The sequence below is a fragment of the Curcuma longa genome, chromosome 8 (assembly GCF_044706935.1).
Source record: "Curcuma longa cultivar G26 ecotype Majalengka, Jawa Barat chromosome 8, ITB_CL_G26_1.1, whole genome shotgun sequence".
Lineage (NCBI taxonomy): Eukaryota > Viridiplantae > Streptophyta > Magnoliopsida > Zingiberales > Zingiberaceae > Curcuma > Curcuma longa.
The window spans coordinates 1,920,001-1,932,126 of NC_133868.1; positions in this window are offsets into that span (position 1 = coordinate 1,920,001).

A 12,126-nucleotide genomic window follows, 5' to 3' on the forward strand; every position below is an offset into this window, starting at 1 on the left:
ACTTTAACTGCGAATACTCATTTACATCCAATAGCTCATTTCCTTGAAGATAGATTGCCCAAGTCACAAGTGTCATTGTTATCTAAAGCATTCATCTCCTCTATCATTGTATCTTTTCAACCAAGATGAGATATGACCTTACAGATAGTTTTAGGAATAGAGATAGAGTCGAGTGAAGCAATAAATGACAAAAGGAAGACGACAAGCAGTTATAAGAAATCAAAGGAGTAAGATAAGTACACTGGCATTCTCCTTTGCGTAATGCAATAGGAAGATCATTGTTTGGGGCTAGATCAGATGATGAAGTAGTAGGTGCAAGACATAAATCAAGGGAGTAGACTTGAATGGAGGCTTGACAAGAGTCGGTTCCGGGACGGTTGCGGAGGATGTGATAGAATATATTAACAAATCATCATCCTCCCTTTGCTGAGTCAGAATAGGTGAGGATGGGAAATAAGATGCATCTTCCATGAAGGTAACATCAATTGAGACAAGATATTTGTTAATGCTGGGATAATAACACCTATAACCTTTCTGAAGACGAGAATGACCAAGGAAGATACACTTTGAAGAATTGGGATTTAATTTAGTGATATGCGAACGAACATCTCGAGCAAAATAAGTGCTACAAAATATCCTAGGGTTAACAGGAAACACTGACTTATTGGGAAAAAGGATTTTAGAACAAAGGATTACATGTGATTAATAAGAAACATACTATAGAAACTACACCAGCTCAAAAAGATTTGAGAATATTCATTTAAAATAAAAGGGCTCGTGTAGTTTTAAGAAGATGTTTGTTTTTACATTTAACCACATCATTTTGAGATGGTGTATCAACATAAGAGGTTTTATGAAGCAAGTCATTCTGATTCATATAACATTGGAATAAATCGGACGTATATTCCTTAACATTATCACTTCGCACAATACGGATAGATAAATGGAGCTAAGTTTTAATCTCAACACAATATGCACAAGACAGAGAAAATAATTTAAAATAACTTAATGAAAAATCTAACCAAGTTACATGAGAATAATCATCCACAAAATAGCTCCTTAGGGGTTGCCCTAGCTCGATTTGTAAGCAGCTTTAGATTTCCAGAATTATTCATAGTTGTCTGTAATTCCCCTTTGTTTGATCAATATGTTGGATGCAAGCTCTATTTCAATTCCCAGTTACATGTGATTTGAATTTAATTGAGTAAGACTTTGATTAAATTGCATCTAAGTTTGATCTTGATGTTACTATTATTGCTTGTTCCATGCAGTTCATTAGATTAGGTTAGGTCAATTACTTGCTTTTTCAATTTGATGAGTTGATATGTAATTGTAGTATAGTTCTCTTGATCCTTCTTCAGTGTAGTGGATTGGACATTCATGAATTGAATTGCATTTTAGATTAGGTTGTTTTCCATTATATGTTCTTGTAGCTTAAAATTAAATGCCAAAATCATTCACAAATAAATTCGATCCTTGAGAGAAACGATCCGGGCCATTTCCTATACCGCATAAGTGTAGAGGGGGTTTCAATATTAATGTTTTGATCTCGTATCATGACAAATATGAGCTTATCAAAATTGACATCGTTGTCGGAGAATGTTAGCAATGTTTGATAATTTTAGAATTGTTTCTTTTTTGTTTGCTCATAAAAAATTTTGAAAAAAAAAATTGTTCAAGAGCTTTAATGTTCATATATCCATGTGTTTGATCTTATATATTCCTGTGTCTTCTAATCTTTTTTGCTAGTGTTTCAGTGTAAGAATAGGAAATTTTTTTGACTATGGATCCATATTATTAGCATTTTGGAGGTAAAATAGAAAGTCAGAATTATTAGCATGAGTAACCTCAATACTATCATCCTGAACCTCATTATTATCAGCCTTAGACTTAGTATTATCAGCTTGAACAACAATACTACCCACCCATGGAACAATAAAATAAGTATGAGTCATTTTCAAATACCTATAATTATAATTGGGTGAATCATTCACATTTCATGTTTGAGGATTCACAAGGTCAATTTACTGTCATATACAACATATCAGAGCCTACAGGGATTTCAAGATGATTATATGTCTACCTGATCACATCCAGTCTAGCAGATCGATCCAGCTCCCTGGAGGACATATCAAGAGTTCAGTGAAGGAGTTCCTGCCTGCAGTCAACTAGACTTGTCAATATAGGAACTTAAAGATATTATCTAGCAACAAACGCAACAATTGAAAAAGCAACAACAACACTTTTCGATCAGAACAAGAAGATGCTTAGTCAAGTCAGAAATTGCAAATATAATTGGATCAACTCACAAACATTTGACATCCAATGGCTAACCATAACACTCCAGTGAGGAGATGATTTGTAGAATTTGTGACGACCCTGATCTTGATTCTACTACTCTACAAGACTCTTCTAGTTTATTGTGTTGTGATGTTGTAGTTGTAGATGATTATGACTCGATGATTACAGATATTGTTGATGATGTAGATGTTGTTGATGATGAGGTGCTAGCTGAGCCTGTGTATGTATTTGTTGATGAAGAGAGTGTAGGGACTTGTGTTGAGGAGGCAAATTCCCAAAAATCACTTCCTTTGGTTACACATTCACTTGAGCTTGAGCCTTTACCTGATCAGGAGAATGTCATATTCTTGTGTCCAGAACCTCCAAGTACCTTTTAGTAGACAAGGTTAGTAACTTTTGTGATCTTTCAGAAAATTTCATAGAGGTACCAGTAATTGATTTTATTAGTTGTTATTCACTTCTCGATATATGCTTAATATAGACTTACATTATTCCATCTTTTTTCTTACTCCGTATACGTACGGGAGATGTGTGCTTTCCATTTTTGTAGGTTTCTGCAGTGGTTGCTCAAAGTTAACTGCCTCCAACCTCCGGAAAGATTTTTCAAAGAGAAAATGGTGGGAGGAGAGATGTTTACTTTGACTCATAGCATTCCACTTTAACAGTGGCTTTTGCATCTTAACCGTCTCCGACCACCTGGACGAATTTTAAAGAGCATTGGGTGAAGGAAGTAGTTATGACTATAATTCAGAGCATTCCGCTTCCAAAGTTAATTTTGCATCTGAATTAGCTTCGACTACCTGGAAGTATCAATGAGGAGTCAATGAAGGAGAGAGCAGTGCATTATGACACTAAACACGCGGATAGCTCTCTTGTCTACTTAGACTATCCCACTACTAGCTTGAATTTTATTTCTGAATCGTCTTCAACCGCCAGGAAATAAGGAGAGTCCATTCTTTGCTTTTCTGTTTACTTCATATTTTTCTTTACTATCACACTTTGCTTTCATATTTTGCTTTCATACTTTGCATTTTGTTTGGTCTATATAGCATTTGGTTGTAAATAAATTTCTTCATGTGTGTTTTTTAGTAATATCTTGAGAATCGTAAAAGTTCTTTAAGTTTGACTATCACATCTTAGGTCATTGGACATAATTGAATTTTATACTTGCATGTTATTGGTTAGCCTGGTGATTGATTCTATTGTAATTAATTAAGTTTGATTGCTAAAAATATCTAGAGAGAACTACTACATGCCAATATTTTGTTCTTTCCTTGTGTGATATATACTCACAACAATTGAACTCTAAAACTTGCTTTGCTCTTTTTGAAATCATAATATCATATGCAATCATGAACATGATGAAGGATATTTCTTTCCCATTCTTTATTTTTTTCCTTCCAAATGGTAGTTGAATAACTCAACATTTTTATTTCCTACCGCCTTTGCTTTGCCTTAATTCTATTAAGAGTGTTGGATGGATTGTCTTGATGAGTTAGAATGTTAAAAAATTTAAACGGGGAGGGGGCTGTGGAGTGCATTTATGTTATAATTCATGAATGTTACTCATTGTAAATTGTTTGGAAAATTTTGAATGGTGTAGTCAATCCAGTGGTTAATGGATTTTTCCAAAAGTCTGGAATTGGATGTGATCCATAATTACTGCTTGTCAATGTTACTGCATTGTTGAGTAGTGATTGTACTGATTACGACACACTAACACCTTGCAAACCCAGATGGCAAACTTGTTGTATATGAACTCAAGGCAATTACAGTATTAGATGTTGCATGGTATCAGAATTAGAAATCAGCTTCACTTTTGCAAGTGCTAGAATTAGATTCTTAACTCCAGATACAGAAATTTATAAGTTCTGAACTAAAATATAATCCTTGTAAGCTGAATCATATTGAACCTGGTGTAAGCAAGTCGAGATGCAAGTCAAGTCAAAGAGCTTTAGTAGTAGAATGTTGTTAGGGAAATTCTGAGAACTACTTGAATGGAAGATCTATTGATTACTACAGGATTCAGTTAATTTTTCATTTATTAATCCTTGATGTAGCTCTAATCATTGAAGACTTTAAGAGAAGCCTTGCTATTTCAGTGAAATCATCGAATTTAATTTCAGGAAGTTGTGGAGTTGACCTCACTGAATTGATATTAATTTTGTTGTGAAGAAGGTTGAAGCTGTGATATTATTGCATTTGACTTTTCATTCTTGTGTAGGGAATGAGCTACAAGCTGAAAAAAAAATTAAGGGGGAATTCTGTGCATACATCAGAGAAAAATCTAGAAAGAAACTGAAGCTGCTTAATCTAAAAAGATAGGGAAAAAAGAGTAATGTAGCGATCTTCGGAGTTATGCAAAGCTACCTGATTACTGAATTTCTTGAAACATCTCAGTAAATTGATCTTCTATCACAAAAGCTCAACTTGAATTTTGAAACATGAAATTAAAATTGATTGATTTCTGAAACTGTTCAGTTCCATTGTTGTGCCAGAGATTAGTAATTGGGTTGAAGAGTAATTATGAAGTTAAGTTGCTCGAAATTGGAGGTGAGTGATTAGCATACCTATTCTATGACTTGATGAACAGAAGGATTGTGGTTGATAATGCAGATTGTGAATGGCATAGCTGATACCTTTTTGAATCTGAATTTCGAAATTATAGAATGGTAATATGTTTTAGTACTAATTCTATATGTTGTTCTGATCAACACTCCTATGGGTTTGAATTCCAAAAGGTCCAATGTTAGATGAACCTTTTCTTAGGTTTAAACATTCATGATGCAAGCTAAGGCTGAGTTGAAATCAGGGATTGATTGTAAGAAGTTGCTAAGTTATGTGCCAAGTTTTAGTCATAGATTTCTAATTAGCAAGAAGTCCAGGTGGAGTTTTTTACTTCTAATTTTGGTTCTCGCTTCTCTATAGGAAAAAAACTTGAAGAGATTAGTTCAAGTTAAGGAGTTATGGGCTGTTAACAAATTGTTGAGTTCTGAAATTAAAATGTTGCTGAATTGGAATTGAAGCTCTAGTTATGTCAGGGTTAAATGCCATCTTCTCCCAAGTTTAATCTTCTTGATCTAAGTTGAATCAGAAGCCTAAAACTGAATGAAAGGACAACCATAATTCTGTAAGTTGTGGAAATTCTAGAATTGTTAGCTAAATTGAAATGCAGAGAAAAAAAATCAGTAGGGTTGCAGGAAGTAATTTGTTAAATTACTTGAGATACATATTTAAGTTACAAGACCATGAAAGTATAGATATCATCTCTTAAGCCATTGTGGAATTTGAAATCCATAAAGAAGTTATGAACAGAGTTTAACAGGAGTTCAAAACCCTAAAACCTGTAGAGAATTAAACTATGAAACTGAAGTATCAACTTAGAGTTTTGTTTCGATTCCTTATCAGTGAAGACCTCAAGAGAAGTTTTATCGTTTCCCTTGTCAATTGGTATTACAACATCTCCAATCTTGTCAAGGTTCAAACTTCGAAAAGCCCTGAAGGCTGAATTCTAAAACTGAAGTATGGAAATCAGAATTCATGAATTGTAGAGATTAATTCCATCTTAGAAGCTTTATAGCTAAGGTTGGTAGCATTCTTGAAATGTTGTATGAAGTCTCAAGTTGTTCTAAGCTAACAAAAGGTAAAAAAAAAGCTAAATCAGCAAAAATCAGAAAGAAGAAAAACTACATTACTAGGATGATCAGAACTTTTGTGCCAAATGCTAGCTATTTTCTGATCAGAATTATTTAGAATTTGATCTCTTACTATTAAAGTGCTGAATGAGAGTCTTTGCTAAGCTGAATTTTCCACAAATCAAGCTGAAATTACCTTAGATTTCATGTTCTGAAAAGCAAGAAATTTCAAAAATGAGCTGATTTCTGAAACTGTCTTTCAGGAATCTGGAAAAGCTAGGTTATGACATGAAATTTAACTTTCTTTTGAAATTCTTAGATGTATCATGTTGTGTGCTATGCCCAAGTTCTGGAAATCAAAAATGACATTCTGAAACATCATTTTTGGAGTTCTTAGGTGGTCATTCTGAACTTGGTTCTGAATTCAGATATTTGAGAGGTTGACTCCACCTTGAAGACTTTCTAGAAATCCAGAATTTAGACACTAAAGTAATCATTCTACAAGTTGTATGGTTGATGAAAAGAAAACAAGAATGCAAATGAAGAGTGTCAAGTGTAGGAATAGTGTGCCAAGATTTTTGGGTAGTTATCAAATTGAAGAAGAGGTTGGCTAAGTCTTTTGTTTTGTCATCAACAAATGGTATTCATCTCTTTTCATGTTCCACCAGGATATATTCTTTGATGCAAATCATTGGTTAACTTATCAGGTTTATTCTTCCAAGACTCTCTCATTCACTCCCTCATTGTTTTTTTTCTCGTACTCATTTTGTTTGCTTTGCTTAGTTCTTTTTTAATCTATTTCTATTCTCAATAAGCTCGTTTGATTCATGTGTGCTATGTTTTTAAAATGAGAATTAGAAAATGAGCAAACTTATGATAGTGAAATGTTGTTTGTGACATTTAGTGAACTCCTCTTCGATATGTGATTGTGAGAGTTAGAGTGAATACCTTGAGAGATTTCAGCTTTCTTAATTTTTCAAATGGATTTAAATCACCATGCTTATTGATGATTGTGGGCATTGAATTCATGATTGTCTTAATCTTTAGATGATCTTAGTTATTACCTTTTATTATTTTTGAGGTATTGTAGGGAAATTCTTAAAGAGATAAGTTTTGTTTTATTTTTAGTTTTGATTGTTTGTCCATGACACCAATAATAAGTGTGAGAGATTTTGATATCCATCATTTTGTTACATTATTTAGGCTCCTAAATTCATGCTTTTTAATACTCTCGTGCTGTAAATTAGTGTTTATATTATATTTCACGAGTTAGATTCATATTTGAGTAGTAATGTAATTTATCTTATATTTGTGGATTAAATACTATATATTTGAATGTGATCTTTGTAGGCAATTAAAGGGATCGTGGATTCGAGTCAAATTGACCTAATTTGAGCTCAAAGCGATGTTTAAATGAGGAGATCCAATCTTGAGCAATCTAGACTATTAATCTAAGATCATGATCGATCTAAATTATCCGTTAAAGATCTGGTCCATTTAAGTCAATGGAGCACAAAAGATCCTAGTCACTGATCAAAATCTGCAGTCTTGGATCATGATTTGAACTCATCACAACCCTTGGATCAGATATGTGATTAGCAACTGTTGATTTCAAATCTGGGATCAGCGGCTTGGATTCAAATGAGAAAGCTACAAACACTTAGCTTTGCCAAACTGCGATATCACAAAATAGAGGATTGCACATGGAGTAAGAGCTCTTATTCTCCACCCTTCACTATCAACCATCCCCCTCGATCTCCTCCACCGATGCCAATCAATGAGAGGTTAAGGGCTTTTCCGTCCTCCAATGGTCGTGCATTCATCTTCTCTCTGTCAACGCAATCCACCGAGGCTTCATCTTCTTCGATCATCATTGGAGTTCCACCATCATCTTCCATATCCACGCACCACCGGAATTAAGTCAAGGGGATTCCCTTTCTAATTCCCAATCCATCTTCCATTCTATCCAACTTCGACCATCATCCGAAGACTTCACCTTCATTCGCCTTCCATCGTCGATCGCAATCCTCCAATCATTGGGAATTCTTGATCTTCTATTGGAACTTAGGGTTTCCCATCGTCGGTTAGCAACAAGGATTAGGTTTCTGAAGAGGTTGAGAGATTTTCCTTCCTTAACTGTCTTTGACCAACATTGAGCACCATCTCAAGCTTCGATCTTCCTCACCACAATCGATCTGATACAAGCTCTATAAGAGTTGCCCTAACTCAAGTTGTAAGTAACTTCAGATTTCAAGAATTATTCATGGTTGTTTGTAATTCCCCTTTGTGTTTGATCAATATATTGGATGCAAGCTTTGTTTCAAGCATTTTGCGTGCATCCCATAGTACTCTAATGCTATAATCAAGAAACTCAATCTAACTAGTGAAAAAGAAATATTTTTTAAAGTTAGCATACAACTTTTCATTTTATAAAACAAATACAACTTTTTGTAAATGATTAAGATGCTCATCAAAGTTTCCAATATAAGCATGCAAAATATGATTTATTAATCTCATGAAAATGTGTTAGTCCATTCATCACGCTCACACATGAGAATTTAATGATAACTAGACTTTAAATTAATTTTAGAGAAAATGCAAGAATTATGTAGTTCAATATTGTTAATAGCTCTATAATCAACCCACATTCTCCAAATTCCATCGTTAGGCACAAACAAAATATGATTGCACAAGGATTCAAACTTTCTCAGACATACCCATTCTCATTAACTCTTCAACTTGCTTTGAAGTTCCTTTATCTCATTTGGATTGCTCCTATAGATCAGCTGATTACGAATTCTTGCTCTTGGGATGAAATCAATCTGGTGCTCTATTCCTGCAAGTGGTGGCAACCCATCAAGAACATCGTTAGGAAATACATCTTCAATTCCTACAAAAGAGATTTAACAACACTAGACAAAATAGAGTTAAACTTGTTTGTGTTGAAATAAGTCTCTTTGTACAAAATTACAATCATCGGTTGTTGAGAATAAAATGCTCTCTTAACCTCTCTTTCTTTTGCATAAAAGTTCTCTTTTTCCTCTTTTACTCTTGATTTTTTTTCTTTTTCAATTATTTTTCCATTCTTCTCATCCTCACTTTTTTCTTTTCTCACACTCTGTCTTTTCTCATTTTCTCATTTTCTTTTTCTTTCCCAATGTTTTTTCACTTCATTTTTTATCCTCAATTGATCTTCATATACTTGCTTCACAAGTAACGGAACAAGAGTTACAAATTTATTATGTATCATAAAAGAATACTTATTTTTTAACCCATCTACATCACAAAACACCTCATTATGATACCTACCAATGGAAAATGAAACCAACACTTCTCCACACATTCAACCATTGTAGTTTATAAGGTCTAGGATGCTTAGCAGTAGGCAAACTTAATTTCTCAACCAAGATAGTGGTAGCTACATTGGTGCAACTTCCCCAATCTATAATCATACTACATTCCTTATCTTTGATCTAACAACGGATATGAAAGACATTGTCTCATTGTTCTTTATCTTCTTTGTTTGCTTGCACATTAGAGCATTCCTAATGACAAGAACTTCACCTTCAACTAGATATTCCTCTCCATCACTTTCTATCAATAATGGCAATGCACTATCCGACTCACTCGGTTTCAATATCATCATTTTCTCTCAAAATCATAGCTTTTTTGTTTTGACATTGTGATAGAATATGCCCCATTCCCAAGAACTTAAAACATTTAATATCTCTATCTCTCAAAGATTGGATAGGTTCTTTTCCTTTAACCAAAGTAGAACTTGCATCATTATTCTTAGAAAATTCAGTCTTACTATTATAAGCAACTTTATTATCTCTTTTACCCCAGCTAGATTTCCAAGTGGATGAACTGGAACTTTGTCCATGCTTGATTGAACTCTTCCTTTAAGTTGCCTTTCAACTTTCATAGATATATGCACCATATCTTCAAATTACACATAATGTTAGGACTCTACTACATATGCACTATTCGACTCACTCGGTTTCAATATCATCATTTTCTCTCAAAATTATAGCTTTTTTGTTTTGACATTGTGATGCAATATGCCCCTTTCCTAAGAACTTAAAACATTTAATTTATCTATTTCTTTTCCTTTGACCAAAGTAGAACTTGCATCCTTATTTTTAGAAAATTTAGTCTTACTATTATAAGCAACTTTATTATCTCTTTTACCCCAGCTAGATTTCCAAGTGGATGAATTGGAACTCTGCTCATGCTTGGTTGAACCTTTCCTTTGAGTTGCTTTTAACTTTCATAGACATATGTACCATATCTTCAAGCTTCACATAATGTTGCAACTCTACTACATTTGTAATTTCTGGAGTCAAGCCATGTAAAAATCATGCTATGGTTGCTTCTCGATCCTCTTCCACGTTGGTCCGAATCATAGTAATCACTAGAACTCTACTCATGCTTGGTTGAACCCTTCCTTTGAGTTGCCTTTCAACTTTCATAGGCATATGTACCATATCTTTAAGCTTCACATAATGTTGCAACTCTACTACATTTGTAGTTTCTGAATTCAAGCCATGTCAAAATCATGCTATGGTTGCTTCTTGATCCTCTTCCACATTGGTCTGATTCATAGTAATCTCCATCTCTTTGTAATATTCCTCCATACTCTTACACTTAGACCCTTGGGTTAGACCTTGTAGTTGTTGGTATAAAACTTGATAGTAATGTGAAGGAATGAACTTCTTTCTTATAATAGATTTCATTTCCTCTCAAATGTCAACGGGTCTCTCTCGTTTCTTTTCCTGCTTAGAACAATTTGATCCCACCAAATAATAGCATAATCTCAATAAACTCAACTGCAATAAGTTTTACCTTTTTCTCTTTCGAGTAATTGTGGTAATCAAACACTAGTTCCACTGTCTTTTCCCATTTCAAATATGCTTCTGGATCATTTTTACTTGAAAATGAAGGAATCTTCAATTTAATATTTTCTAAATTCTATCAAAGTAATTATTCATCCTTCGACTACTAATTCTAGTATGACTAGATCTGCCACTAGAAGCTCTATCGTCAATGTCCTCGGAAATATCATCTTCATCATCATTGTCATCACATTATGTTATCTAGCCCTTTGTGTTGGAACTCCACCAACTCAGTTCCTTTACAATCCAGTAATTACATCATCTTGTCTATCCAATTGTCTAAGATCTAATTAAATTTGATTTCCATGCACTCTAAGTGGTGTCTCAAGGCACGTTAATAAAGTGATTCTCTAGGTCTTGTTTCCTATCCACATATCATTAAAGGAATCTATTGTCACTTAACCATTCAACTTATTAAAGTTAACTCTTTAAAGAACTTAGAATTGAGACAATTTTCTATAAGCGTTTGTTGACTAATTAAAAATTTTCAAGGATATTAAGATAAAAGATAGGAAATGAAGAAGAATGCAGCTTACATAATTGATAACTTGAATTAAGTAGTGAAATGAAATTTGCTAGAATTGAATCTATGTAGGCGCCATAATTGAATCTAGGCAAAATATATGAGAAAGTTGAATTAAAAGATAAAGATATTTGAAATAAATACTGAAAGAAAATTTGCCAAAATAAAATATAGGCATGTGATAAAATTACATCTAGGCAAAAACTTTAAAGAAAATGCAGAATTAAAAGATAAAGAGTAGTAGAAGGAAATGTAAGTATAGAAAGAAAAAACGTCTATTTCTATTTCCTCTTTTGTTGCTCTTCCTTTGCTTTTTTTCTTTCTTTTTTCATATTTCTTTCTAAATTTAGGCCTCCCCTTTTCTTTTTTCTTGTCTATTTTCTTTTTCTTTTTTATTTTGTCAAAAATCACAAATTTTACTTCTTGTTTTATATCAAAAAGGCAAATAATACTTGCTAAGATAGGATGATGCAATAGATATCAAAAGATGAACAAAATAAATAACAATTATAGCAAAGGTTCAAACACAAAAAGAAAGGATAAAAATCAATTTGGAAAGGAATCTATACTCTGATACCAACTGATGTGAACCCAAGGAGAAAGATATCTCATAAACTCACAACAAGTTGAAGAAAGAAAGAAGAAAAATATAAATCGATAAGATGGATGAAAAGAATCTCGACCTAATACTTAAGAAAATACGAACCTTGGTATAAAAGATAGAAAATGTCATAACCTTGGGATTTGTAATATCCGAATTTTCCCTCAATAG